Genomic DNA, 13,726 nt, shown 5'->3' with positions numbered 1-13,726 from the left:
CAAAAGCCGTGGCGACGACCCCATCTTTTGAGGACACTGAAGACCCGTGAGCTCCAACAGTCCTGGGCAGCAGAGCCGGGAGCCTGAGAGCTAGGGCGGTGACTGGGCGGCGCTGAGGGGCGCGGCCCCGGCCCCGGTGGCCAGCGTACCGGGCAGTCCTGCAACGGCGCCCTTAACCTCCCGCCTCCACGGCGTGCGCTGGGGCCGCATGCGTCGCAGGCCCCGCCCCTGGGACACGCCCGTGCCCCCCCCAGGTCAGCGCAGGCGCCGTCCTGGACACCTTCCCAGCGGCCCCCGCGGCAGCGTCTTTGAGGCGCACGTGGCACGAGGCAACGTCGGCTGCGCGCCTGCGTCCCTGGTTGCAGGGGTTGTGGGCGTCGTCTCCGGCGTCGGTGGAGCTGCGTTGCGGGTCCCAGGGACACTCCAAACGGCTGCCGCGGGGTTGGGATGCGGCCTGAGGACGCAGGGCTGGTGCGAGCGGAGTGGGGCTCGAGCGGGGGCCCGCCCTCCCTTCGGTGACCCCGTTCTCCTTGACCGCGCTCTCGCTCCCTGCAAATGCCTTCCGCTGTGCGGCCCGCTACCTGCTCGGTGAGTCCGCAGCGCCTGGCGTCCTGTTCCAGTTGCGGTGCCCCTGCCGCCTGGGCCCCGGGGGCTCCTGTGGACCCAAGCCCTTGCCCCAGGGCTTCCTGGGCGAGGTCACAGAATCCTTGACTCTCCCAGGCCCCGGAGGCCCGCACGGTTCCGCGGCCACGGTGCCGCCCCTCATCGTGGACCTCATGCCCTCCGTCCCCCTCCGTGTGGCCTGGCGCGTCATTGCGCGTCTCTGTTACACCTCAGCGCACTGCTCTTTTGTTTTTTCTTTTGGTTGGACGCGTGCAAAGCCATAGTACTCAGCTAGAACTGGCAAACTGGCTATGTGCATGCAGCTTGTGCCTGCATCCAAAATACATGTGATATTTTATGGTGGAGGAACTCGGGGAAATGCTCAGACCCGTTAACTATGCCTCCTGGGGACACGAACCACATACTGTGGGGTCAGCAGCGTCGCCCAAGGCAGACCGCGGGCTGCAGGCCCGTGTGGGTCTCTGGCCTGCGCTGGGGCTTGGCTGGGGCTTGGCTGTTGCTGCTCTGCCGGCGGCAGGCAGGACTGGCACAGACAGTCCCTGCCACGTGGCCCAGGCTCCTGCAGGAGCCCGCCTGCCACCACCCTGAGCGTTTTCTTGCAGTGGGGCCAGGCTGCAGGAGGACACAGAAGAGGGGATGGGAGATGGTCTGGGCCCCGGTGTAAATGTGCCCTCACCAGGTAACAGAGCGCTGTGGGAAAGAAGTGGCCTTTGCCAGGGCATTGTGATTTCTGTTTACGGGCGGCACGGCTCCTGTCCAGGCCTGGCCCCACCCCCAGCTGGAGGAAGGCGGGATGGGGGTGTGCACTCGGGGAGTCGAGTATCAGGCTGGAGGCTGCGGTGGCCACCTTATCGCTTCTCCCTGCGGTTTGTGTTTCTACCCGTCAAAGACGACAGGTCAGCGTCGGCTTTGCATTTCCTCCTTTGGGAGTCACCTTTTTCTTATTCTTTTTTTTTTTTTTAAACTAAAGGAAGAGAGAGAATACTGAGCAGATAAAGCTAGAAAAGTCAAAGACACAAAAAGTGCGGGAGCCAAACCTAAGAAGTCGGGGAATATGTGGGAAAGACCAGGCCTGCATCTGTTCTGTGCTTGAATGTTTCATTTTAAAGGCACAGTCTTCAGTCTAGTCCGTTCTTCATAGTTTTACCCAGAAGCCTTCCTCAGTGCCCAGGTCATTCTGATACATTTCCCAATGTGTACTTTGTGTCCATGTCAAGTGCACCTGCTTCTGGTTTCAGAGGGTGTGCAGTGGGTGGGAGGCAGCTCCCGGGTGGGCCACTGCTCTCGGCCGCTGCCACTTGCTACATCCCGGGGAGCGGGCAGCCCCGGCTGGGGATGCCCGGTGGCCTGGGCCTGGCCTGCCCATGTCCCGAGCAGCACGTGTGGCCTCCCAAGGGGCTGAGAGCAGGATGCGTCGGCAGTGGTGTCTGTCTCAGCAGCGGGTCTGACCATGTGTTCTGAGGTGCGAATGCCCTCGGTGCATGAGCTCTGTTCTCTTGTGACGGTAGCAGCAACGAAGGAAGAGCGCGCGTTCTCCACACGGACAGAAACTCCAGGCCCGATGGCCGTGGTGTCAGGTAAGGGTTGTCCCCTGTCCCTTTCCTGGGCAGGATGTGAAGTGGGGCTGGTGCCAAGTGGCCACGACGCCGAGCGGCCTCACCTCCTGTCCTCGGGGTCTGGCCTCGGCAGCGCCATCAGGACCCGTACTCCCTGTTCGCACCTGCTCTCCTGAGCAGAAGTCCAGAAGCTTTTGGAACCGTGGGGTGGTTGGGCACATGAGCCGCTGTCTGCTAGGCAGGAATTAACCTCCTGCTCACTCGTGGGAGCGCCAAGATGTGTGGCCCCATCCAGAGGGCTGGGCCACCCTCCCTGTGTCCGTCCTGCCTGCGGGTTCAGTTTCCTTTTAAATAAATGGTCGTGTCAGAAACAGTTGTAAACCTGGTAACAATCCACAAAACCACCTCTCTTTTCAAGACTAGAACCAAAAGTAGTTTGAAAGGCACTAGGTGCAGAAAGGCGGTTGTGCCGCCTCCCCCACCCTCCCGCCGGCTCCTCCCTGCTTTGCGTCGGCCGGGGCAGTGGCAGAAGTAGCTCCTTGTGCCGCGGGACAGGGAGGTGGCCTGGTGGGAGACCGGGAGGTTTTGCTTTTGAAGAGTACGATGCTGTAATGAATATGGGGCTTGGCGACAAGCTTTGTGTCTCCTTCCCAGTGACTGGAATCAAAGTTTCAGAATTGGGTGGTTTGAGCAATGTTGTGCCCACTGGGATTTCCAGTTTTTTTTGTGTTTTTTTTTAAGATTTTATTTATCTTTAGAGGGGAAGGGAAGGAGAGAGGGAGAGAAATATGAATGTATGGTTGCCTCTCGTGAGTCCCCTGCTGGGAACTGGCTGGCAACCCAGGCATGTGCCCTGACTGGGAATTGAACCGTGATCGTCTGGTTCACAGGCCTGCGCTCAATCCACTGACCTGCACCAGCCAGGGCGGATTTCCGTTTTTGACTGATGCACTTGGCCTTGCAGCATGGCAGCTGTGTGCTGTTTTCTGAGTCACATCACATGGTGGCTGCGAGTTTCCTGTGGTCTGCTCCCCACGGGGCATGGTAGGCGGCCCCTTTGCTGCCCGCCCTTTGCTGCCTCAGGCCCCCCAGCCCGCCCGCCCTGGCCCTGCTGTGAGCTGTGTGCTCCCTTCTGAGGAGATGCACGGGTGCGCAGGCCCACTCGCTCCAGGCTGCTGGTGGTTCAGGTGCCAGGATTCGGGGCTTTTGTGGTGAAATGTCTCCAGTGTTAAATGTTGCTGAAATTTTAGAAAAAACGCTTGGCTGGCCAAACAGAAATGCGAGTGGCCCGGATTTAACTCCCAGGCCCCCAGCGTGCGGCGTCCCGGCTGTGGGTGGGGCAGGGAGCCAATCCTCGCCTGGCATTCTGTTCCAGGCCTTTTCCTCAAGTGGACGATGTCAGAACGCATGGAAACTTTCCTTTTGTGTTTTTCTTATCGTGGTAAAATTTATATACTGCCAAAGTCACAGTTTTAGCCCCTTACGGTGTACAGTTTGGTGGCACCACACACCTTCAGCGTTGTGCAGCCATGGCCACCGGTGCCGGACCTGTCTGTCACCCAGAAGGCATCCCCGTCCGCCCATGCCGCTGTCCCCCAGCCCTGATGTCATCGGCCCACTCTCGGCCCCTGCGGGTGTCCCCGTCCTGGTCGCTCACGTGAGCAGATGCGACAGCGTGGGTCCTCTGTCGGGCCCTGCTCAGCTGGCACGTGTTGGAGACTCGTCTGCGTCACGGCACGTCCGTGCTTCCTGCCCCTCGTGGCTGAGTCTGCCCCATGCAGGAGCCACGTCCTGCTTTTCCACTGGCCCATCGGTGGACATTCTGGGTTGTCTCTCCTTTCGGGACAACCCAGACGAGAGTCCTGCTGCTGCGAGGGGTCACGAACAGCGCGTGCCGAGCGACGGTGTTTCGTTTCGAGCATTGGCCTCACGTGCCGTTAGGGCGTGGACGAGAGTGAAAAGTGCTCCCAGGCCAGGGCCGCCGTGTGCGTGGGGTTTGAGTGGTCAGTGTCTCCCTCCAGACTCACCTTGTCTTTTGTCTCTCACCGCCCGTGGGTGTGAGGTGGATGGGGCAGGCCTGGCGCCCCAGCCCTGTAGGCATGCACATCCAAGGGCGGCCGCTCTGCTCCTGGCTCAGGCTAAGTCACGCCTGGTCTCTGTGTCACGTGACTTCTGTTTCCGACTATGTTTTGCACACTGGCTGCCTCTTTAGAGGGCGCTTTTGAGGGCCACTTCGCTAAGTTGATGATTCCTGGGCACTGTAAGCCTGGCAGGGGTGGAGGCGGGCTGTGGGTGGGAGACGCACCAGAGTGGCTCTGGCAGCTTCTGCCTGTGCTCAGACTGGAGCTGTGCCGTGCACTCTGTGTGGAGACTCCTGTCCTGTTTGCTTACCCATGTTTCAGAAAGAGGAAGAAGTCTGTGGAGGGCCGGGGGCGTCTTCCCCCGGTGAGCGGCAGGTTGGCATGTTCGTGCGTAAACCTGTGTTCCAGATCCGCACAGACCAGCGAGCCAGTGGGGACACGTGAGCAGGAAAGGCTGTCCAGGAGAGCGGGCCGGGTGAGCCGCTCTGGCCAGCTTCCGAGCGTGCGGTGCTTATACCGGCAAACGGGCGGCAAGGAGTGAGCTTGGGGACTTGCTGCAGGGTAAGTCGGGACAGGGGCGGGGAGTGGTCTAGGATGGTGCCTCTTCGCTCCCTGCCCTGGTGTGTGCGCCCGGAGGCAGTGGGCAGGGGTGCAGCCTGGCCTGGCTGCTCACACACTGCTGTGGGTCCACTTCTGGCCTGACCTGGGCCATGGGGCTGAGGCACAGAGGGCTGGTTTTCGAAGATCAGTTGGAGGCGGTTGCAGTCCCCATGGGGCAGGGTGTGTGCGAGGCCCTCACTGCGGGGCTGTGCGCACGCTCTGGTTCCACTTCTCTTCGGTGGAGAGGCAGCCCCTCGTGGGCCCCTCCACCTCAGTGACCTGGGGGGGTGCCACCTGCGGCGTGGGGCCCACTCATGGGTGTTCTCTCTGTTCTGGACAAGGTTCCAAGGCCACGAGAAGGTGGAGATGGGCTGCATCTGGCCCTTGGCGCATGTGAGGTGGTCCCTGATAACGGGGTCCTGCTGGCCCTGCCACCAAGCACCCGCAGGAGGGAGATGGCACTGGAGTGGACACCAGCCACAGAGACAATGTGGGGAAAGTGAAAAGCGAACAGAAGAAGAATTCTTAAAGAAACTGGAAGAGGAAAGGCCCAAAGGGCTTGAAGAACTTGGGGGATGTGGGAGCCGTGCAGAAGCATCGGCCCCAGAGAAGGGCCACAGGGCAGGGCGTGTGTATGGGTGCCAGATGCAGGAAGAGGGGGCCTGAGGAAAGGGGGGACAGATTGGGGACCAGTGGGAACCGGGCACAGAGTGGCGACAGGGAGATAGGAGTGGAGGACCGCAACGGAGGGCTGCAGACAGTGGACAGACCAGCCACAGCAGGGAGGCAGCGGTGGTGGTTGGGAGGGAGCAGGTCCGAGATGAGGACAAGGGGGAGGGGGAGACACTCGGCGGAGAAAACTGAGATGGAAGAGAATGAAGTTTGGTGGTGGCACCAAGGAAGGAGCGAGAAGGCAGCGTAACAGGCTGGGGTCGGAGGCCGTGGTTTGCAGGAAAGACCAGAAGAGGAAGCCGGGCCGCAGGGGTGGCGGACGGGGCTTGGGAGGCCAAGGTGCGGAGAGTAGGAGAGACTTGGGACGCTGCAGGCCCGCCCAGCAGGGAGACCCAGCGGGAGAAAAAGTGCCCAGAGAGGAGGGTCGGTGTGCCAGGAAGTGGGGCAGAGGCCGAGCGCAGGTGGCAACAGAGGAGGAACTGGTGGGTGCCGGCTGGTGTGGGGGAGAGCGCAGTGGAGGGGGTGGTACAGCCAAAGGGCTGCAGCAGGAGGACCCCCCCCCCCCCCCCCCCCCGCAGCTCAGGCAGAGGATGTGGGTTGGAGGAGGGCCGCACACTTGGCTGTTCTGCCTGCCGCAGGTTTGTCGGGAGGCGGGAGAACTCCAGAAGGGGACGGGGGCAGCCTTTCACAGGTAGGCATGATGGTACTGGCGGGAGCCAGTGTCAGGCGACGCTCTGCGTGCAGGGCTTGGGGCCCGTCCGACCGTCAGCCCTGTCGCTCAGGTCAGGAACCAAGGACCAGGGCAGTTGGGCAGCTTCCGTCCTGCACAGCACCACCAGCCACACATCGGGGACCCCTGTGGGTGGAAAGTGCACACCGATGTCAGACACTTGGTGTAAAACAGAGTCACGCCGACTGGTCCGTTCTCATGTTGGTTACACGTTGAAATGACAGTATTTTGGGTTGAATTTAACTATAAAATGAAGTTCCTGTTTCTTTTGGCTTCTAGACAGTTGAGGCCCACATGTAGCTGTTGCGTTTCGGGTCGTGCATGGCCTCACACCTGCACAGGGCACACGGAAGCCCCAGTGGGCCGGCTGCCTCGGGCTCAGAATGGTCTGTATCAGCTCTGTGCTCAGCAGCGGGTGGGTTTTGGGGAAATGACTTACACATTCTGCGCCTATTCACGTGCACAAGTGTGCGCACAGTGGGGTCCTTGGCACCTGCTACGGGGCCTCACCACGGAGCTGGAGGACACCTGGGCAGGGTTGTGTGGAGTGGGTGTGGAGCATCTCTGTGCAGGTGGGTTGCACCACCTTGTGGGCTGTGACCCTTTCTGTGTCTCTGGCCATTGGCGTGTCTCCTTTGGTTTTTGTCTTTTTCTCGAGATGTAAGCCTCTCATCAGACCCGCAGTTTGCAAACACTTTGTTCTTAGTGTTTTCGGTGGGTTGTCTGCTCGTTTTCCTGATGGTGTCTTTCGAAACCCAAAAGCTTTTAATTTTGATCCGCCCAATTTAGCCATTTTAGCTTTTGTTGCTTATACCTTTATTATATTTTAAAAATCATGAATCCAGGATCACGAAGATTTTACACATGCTTTTTCCCCGTAAGTATAAAATCACAAGTCAGGCCTCCAATGGTTTTGAGGGAACTTTTGCAAATGGGTCTGGGCTCCTTGTTTGCATGCGGCGAGTCCACCGCCAAGTTGAAAAGACTGCTGTCTCATCGGGCCGATTCGGCTGCCGTGGGGACAGCGCCGCCCTGGGGCTGAGGGTTTGCTCTGGCGTCTCCGCCGTACTCCCACGAGGCCCTCCCGAGGTCGAGCAGCCCCGATGGCCGAAGCGTTAGAGTGTGTCTTGAAATTGGAATGTGTGAGCCCTCCTACTCCTCCCCACCAAGATTGTTTTGGCTGTTCCAGAAGCCTTGTATTTCCATGCAAATTCTGGGGTTGGGCTGTCCATTTCTGCATGGAGCTGGCTGGGATTTTGGAGGGGTAGTTGGGCTGCATTTGTGTGGCACTTCTGGGAGAGTCACCCCAGCGAGACGAAGCCTCCCAGGCCCTGAACGGGGTGCCCCCATGTTCTTGGTTTTCACTTCTCTCAGCAACGCTCTGTGGCTCTGTGCCCAAGTGTCGCCTCCTTGGTTGAGTTCCTTTTTAGGTGTTTTCTTTTTGACATTGTAAATGGCGTCATTTCTTAACGTTCTCCATTCACAGCAGGTGTAAAGAAAACCGGTTTGGGTGTGTTTTTGTATTTTGATCTGGGCCTGTGGTGATGTCGAGCTCCTTTGTTAGTGTTCTCATTTAACTTTTTTCATACACTGTCTCAGGGTTTCTGTACACAAAAGCGTGCCATCTGCAAATAGAGGCAGTTCAGTTCCTTTCCGATCTGCGTGCCTTCACGTCACCTCCCTGCCTGTGCCCTGGTGCCTCTGAGCCGGCTGGGCTGCCCTGGCGGGGGGGGGGGCCCTCCCACCCCAGTTCGTGGAGCCCCGCCTGCTCTTCGTTGTTTATCAGGTTGGGTGTTGTCAGGTGTTGCTTCCGCACCTGCTGAGAGATCCTGTGGCTGTGGCCCTGCCAGGTGCTGTGTACAAACCCTGAGCTGTCTGAGTCAGAGGACACAGGGGCCCCAGAGTTCTGCTGAAAGAATGGTGGCCTGTGGTAGAACTGACGTGTTGATTTTACAAGGATTCTAGGACAGAAAGAGTGCAAACCTCCACACACACAGGGCGCAGGAGAGCTGTGAGGAGCGGCAGGGGCTGCTGTCCTAGCTGGTGTCCTGCCAGCATGCATGTGGCTCCTTCTAGAATGGCAGTGACTGCCACCTGGCTGCCCCAAGTGCGAGATCCAGCCTCCGTAGCCACCCGCTCCGCCTGGCCTCCAGCCCCTGGACACGGGCGTGGGCAGGAGATCCAGGGTAGTGGTGAGAGCAGGTGGGCTCACTGGGCTCGTGCGCTTGGGCCCGCCATGTGCGCCAGGGTAGGCTCTGCTTGGGGCCCTTGTCTCCTTCCCACAGTGCCGTCAGCCTCATCCTACAGCCAGAAGCTGAGACGCGGGGGGCGTCCACCTGCCCAAGGCCCACGAGTGGCGGAGCCTGGCAGCCCACTGCTGGCCCAGCCCATGGGCAAGCATGTGTCTGTCCTGACCATCACCTGCTCTGCAGGGCCTGAAGCTCGGCCACGCCGCCAGGGGCCTCCCTGGGCTGGTCAGCTGGGTCTGTTGTCAAAAGCACCTCCCCTTGGAGGCTGCCCGGGCTGGGTGGAAGGTGTGTCTGTGGCCTCTGTCTGCCCACGCTGGCGTCTGACCTGTGTCCCTGCGCAGCTCCACGCCCGTTGACGTCTGAGTGTCCGCAGGGCGTGCGTGTGTTAGTGGGTTCCGATCAGGTACCCCCCCCCCCGGCTGTGGGCAGCAGGCGCTGACACGCCACGCCTACCGCGTGCAGGCCCTGGCTGCCCCACGCCAGCCAGCCTCCCAACAGCTCCTGGCGGGAGCCCAGGCCCGGACTAGACCGGGACTGGAGTCTGTGCGCAGTGGCAGAAGGGACCAGGTGAGGGTAGGAGACAGCTCCTGCCTGTGGCGTGCTGCAGCCTGGATGGCATGGCCCTACCCCCGGCGGGAGGGGCAGCTGCTGCTGCTGCTTGGGTTCCGTAGGGCTGCGGGCCAGACGTGTGTGGGAGCCACCCACAGCCTTCTGCCCCTCGGAGGATCCGCACGACCGGGTGGCTGGGCAGTGTGGGCACCCCACTGCTCCCGGCCACCCGAGCACCCGGCTGCACTGCAGGAGAGCTGCCCTGCTGTCTCAGGTTCCTAAACATACCGCAGGGCGGGGGCCGCACTGCGCTGTTTGGCTCCCTAACTGGCGACTTCTGCCTGAGAGGAACAGATCCCCCAGGGGAGCCCTATTTGGGGGTGTCTCTGTTTGCATTTTGTTGAGGGTTGTTGTTTATGTGGGGAGTGGAGCCTGGGCTGCCTGAGACCAGTCCTGTCTCCCTCCTGGGGTCTCAGTTCCTCCACATTTCTGGGGGCATCGGCCACGAGAACCAGGCATCCAGTCCCCTCCAAGGGCCGCCGGGCTCTGCGCTGAGGTGCGACTCTGCCCACAGTGCTCCCTGAGAACTACCGTTTATCCAGAAACTTGCCCCATGTCCTGCCCGCCTCCTGGAGCTGGGGCCTCGCCCCCTCACTGCGGTCCTTGGGAAAGGCCGGTTGGTCATGTGTGTCTCCAGGGCCCGTGGCCAGTGGCCCAGAGCAGGCCCTCAGACCCCAGGTGGAGTCAGGCCCTGCTGTGGCACCGCCTGAGCCTTGTCCATCTGTCTGCAGCACCGGCTGCTGTCTGTGTTGGGACACTGCCTCAGGGAGATAGGGGGACAGGTTGGGGGAGGAGGGACCTCAGTGGCGGCCTTGGGGATGATGTGTGTCCAGCGCTGGGCCATACAAGTTGTCCCCATAGCCAGCAGCAGGCTCCTTTTGCGAGTCCCTCAGGCTGGTGCCCTGGGCCTCTCTGCCCCACTCCCCCGGCCCAGCTCGTGGAAGGCAGCCCTTTGTTCAGCAAAGAACTGTCACAGTGCAGACAGCTCCAGCTCCTGGAGGAGCTCTGGGAGGCCCCTGGAGGAGCCTGCTCGCCCCTTTCCCGCACAGCCAGACTCGGGAGCCTGTCCCGAAGGCGCCTCCCTGGCGGGCGTGAGTATGCGGGGGCAGGTGCGGTTCCTTGACCAGGAGTGGCGGCTGCAGTCAGGCAGGTCAGCCCCGCAGGCTCAGTGCACACCCCCGAGGCGGCATGGAAAGGGACGGCCGGCCTGCGGGTGGGAGAGGGGGCTCAGGCGCAGGGAAGGGGTGTCAGCTGGAGCTCGGGCTGGAGCTCCCTCCTAACAGGCTGCAGTTCTACTGTGACAGCATCCCGGTGGGCAGAGGACAGCCTCAGCGGGGGCCGGCCTCCATCCACCCCCAGTGGTGACAGAGCCACCCAGCCTCTGCTGCTCAGTCTGTCCGGGGTCTCAGGCCGCCTGTCGGTGGCCACATTTTGGTCAGGACACCTTGTGTCCTAGGAGGTCCCGTGTGGTCCCTTCTCTGCCCAGAGCTGGAGACTCGGGCATGTGGCCTGGAAAGCCGTGGCGCTCGGTGAGAGGGTGTGGGGGCTCTTTGAAGACAGGAAGTTTCTTTCTTTCCTCATTTGAGAAACGTGTCTGCACTGACTGGAGCCACTCCCATGGAGTTTCCCACGGCCCCCGTGGGACGCTGCCCCCCGTCCCCCGCAGGGCACCACGCGTCCTCTGCAGGGCCGGGCTGTGGAGAGTGCTCACCCCTTTGAGGGGCCCTGGTTACTCGGGGGGTGCACGAGGCCCCGCGTTCCCACGCTCGGTGGGCTGAGAGCAAGGGGTGGTCTTGTTGGGGCTTGAACTCATGTTTCCCCAAGAGTAAAGATGTGGGGTGTCTTGGTGTGCTTATTCTTTACATTTGCTTTTAATTTTTATCCATTTGAAAATGGAGTTACTGGCACATTTCCTAGTGGCTTTTAGTTGTTTTCAAAATGTACAGTGGACGGGGGTCCTTTGTCAGATGTGAGTAGTGTGGTGCCGTCACCCCGAGTTTGTGCCTCGTGCTGTCAGCAGGGTCCTCGGGCCCGCAGGGAGACAGAACGTGCCGGGTCTCCCCTCTCCGCCCACATGTTGCGTGGTGTCTGAGTCCTGCGGGACCGCGGCCTCCAAACTGCTGCCTGGGGCTGCGCTCGTTTCCTCCACCCTCTGGGGGGTCAGCCACTCGACACTGAAGCCCAGTGCGCTGTGTTTTTACCGAGCTGAGCTTTTGGTGTCCTGCCCACGGAACCCAGCCCTATCTGAGGCGCAGAGGCCCTGCCAGGCTCTGGCGCAGCAGCTCCGTGTCCTCGGCCCTCGCACCAGGTCTGTCCGGGTCAGACGCATGGGTTGGTCTCTGCGCTTTGCCTCGAGGACTCCGGCTTTGATGGGGCTGACATCACTGGGCAGCGCCAGCTCTGCGGCTGAGCTTCCTTCCTCACGGGCAGGCCGAGGGGCCTCGCCCTCCGTCTTGTCCCTGCGTCAGTCCCCATTTCAGCCCAGGTGAGCTCTTCCTCCAACGAGACAGGTGGCCCCAGGAGGTGCCTCAGCACACTGCCTGGGCTGCCTGCAGAAATGCCTTTTTGGGCAGGATGGGTCAGGGACCAAGGGGCTCTCTGCCCAGAGTCCATCCCCCTGTCCCTGTGGACAGGGGTCGCAGTGGCCTATGTGATGGACATTGGGGTCCCCATCACGCACATTACTGGTCAGATGCCAAGAACACGCCTGTCTGTGGTTCCCATGCAGGAAACAACAGGAAGAGAGGAACGTGACCACCTACCTGGACAAGTGCGACTTCACAGAGACCTGCCCTCTGGACAGAGCCTCGGCCGGAGAGCTCTGCCCACGGAGAGGCCAGCCTGCGTGGGCCTGGGCTGGGCCCAGTGTGCTCCAGGCTCCTGGGGCCTCCATGGGGGTGGGGGTGGGGGCAGGGAGTCGCTATGGGCACAGGGCCTCAAGTGCAGGCAGAGTGGTGCACCCTGGTGTCTCATGAAGCCCAGCATGTGGGGCTCTGCGAGACTAGTGTCCCCGGGAACTCGGCTGGGATGAAGGGGCCCCACAGTGGGCAAGGGTTTGGAGCAGCCATGGGTGTGCTGGTGGGGCCAGGCTCCAGCTTAGCCTCCGGGCACCGAGGCTAACCCCTCACCACCGCCAGCGTCTGTGTGGCCTTCTGATCATTCGGACGCCAAAGGCGGTGGCGGAAAAGCTCCTGTGGGAGTTTGGCTGCTGCACTCCGGGCACGGCGAGGAGACAGGCCACTTCCAGACTGAGCCCCCCCCAGCGGCGTGCGGCGACCCTGTCCTGCACTGTCTCCTTTGAGCTGGTAAAAAACCACTTTTTCTGTGGCTTGATCTCTTGCTTGCGTATTAGAAATGGTCCTCATAGCCGGTGCTCCATGCACATGGGAGTGAGGGCAACGACCAGCTGAGTGTGTCTGAAACCCGTGACGTGGAGCAGCTGCCCTGGGGGTCGGAGCCGTCCGACTGCCCTCGGGGCGGGCCATGTCCTCCGGGGTAGGGCCTGACCCCTGCTCCCCGGCTCGTGCCCTCCCAGCTCTGGCCCCTCACGGGTGCAGGGGGCTGTGTGTGGTTCCGAGTGAGACCCCCTCCTACCGGTTCTGGTGTTTTAACTGATGCTGGTTTTTAGAGGGAGGAGGAGTTGGGAGAGGAGAGGGAAACATCCATCAGCTACACTCGACCATCTTCGCCTGGGACCCGGCCTGCAGCCCAGGCACGTGCCCTGACTGGGAGTCGCACCGGTGACTCCTTGGTTTGCAGCCTGTGCTCAATGCACTGAGCCACACCAGCCAGGGCCGTTTGTTTTAAATTACTGCATTTTTCTTTCTCCTGGATGGGAAATGCGTCTCCCATTTCCAGCGTCTCGGGGATTCCGGGTTTCTTCTATAACACTGACGCCTCCTTCAGAATCGCGTTTCCCGTTTTTAGACGGTCCCCTTTAAAGTCCCTGCCTGTGCCTGGCGGTCGCTGCTGCTCTCTCACACTGTCTTCTTTACACACCCCAGACGTGACCAGCCTCCCCGGCCTCCCGCGGTGGTTTCAGCACCTGGCGACGATCTGTGAGCAGGCGCAGGACAGGGTCTCTGTGTGCGTGCGCGTCTGTGTGGGGCTTTCCTCCAAAGAACAGTTGCTTTGGCTTCTCCTGGCACTTGGGAGGCTGCACACACTGGGCAGGTCCGGCCCACCTGAGGCCCCAGCTGTTTCCCCTCCCTGGTGGCCCAGGTTGACAGGGGGCTAATCTGAGGGGAGCTCTGTCCCCATGCCCACCCTGCCCACCACACAGTCCTGCAGCCTCAGCTCACACGTCAACTGGGTACCCACGAGAGCCCTAGACCTGCGCTGTTTCAGGAGTCCCACCGGCAGCTCGGCTGGAGCAGACCATTGCCGCAGGGGGGCACAGATGCCTCCTCTTCCCTGTGTGGCAGACATGTGTGCCATCACCACCACCCTGCGACATGAATCCGGGTCATGGGCTACTGCTGCGGGAACTGTGCACTGTGAAGTCCCGGGAGTAGCATGCTTCTTACACGCACATCCCCAGTGCACTTTGCCTTGCACATGCTGTGTCCACCTGCGGACGTGGTCGTTGGAGAGCCCACTCAGGAG

The sequence above is a fragment of the Sturnira hondurensis genome, unplaced genomic scaffold, assembly GCF_014824575.4.
Source record: "Sturnira hondurensis isolate 20B ecotype Veracruz unplaced genomic scaffold, ASM1482457v3 Scaffold0006413, whole genome shotgun sequence".
NCBI classification, from domain to species: Eukaryota; Metazoa; Chordata; class Mammalia; order Chiroptera; family Phyllostomidae; genus Sturnira; species Sturnira hondurensis.
This window is presented reverse-complemented; position numbering follows the sequence as displayed.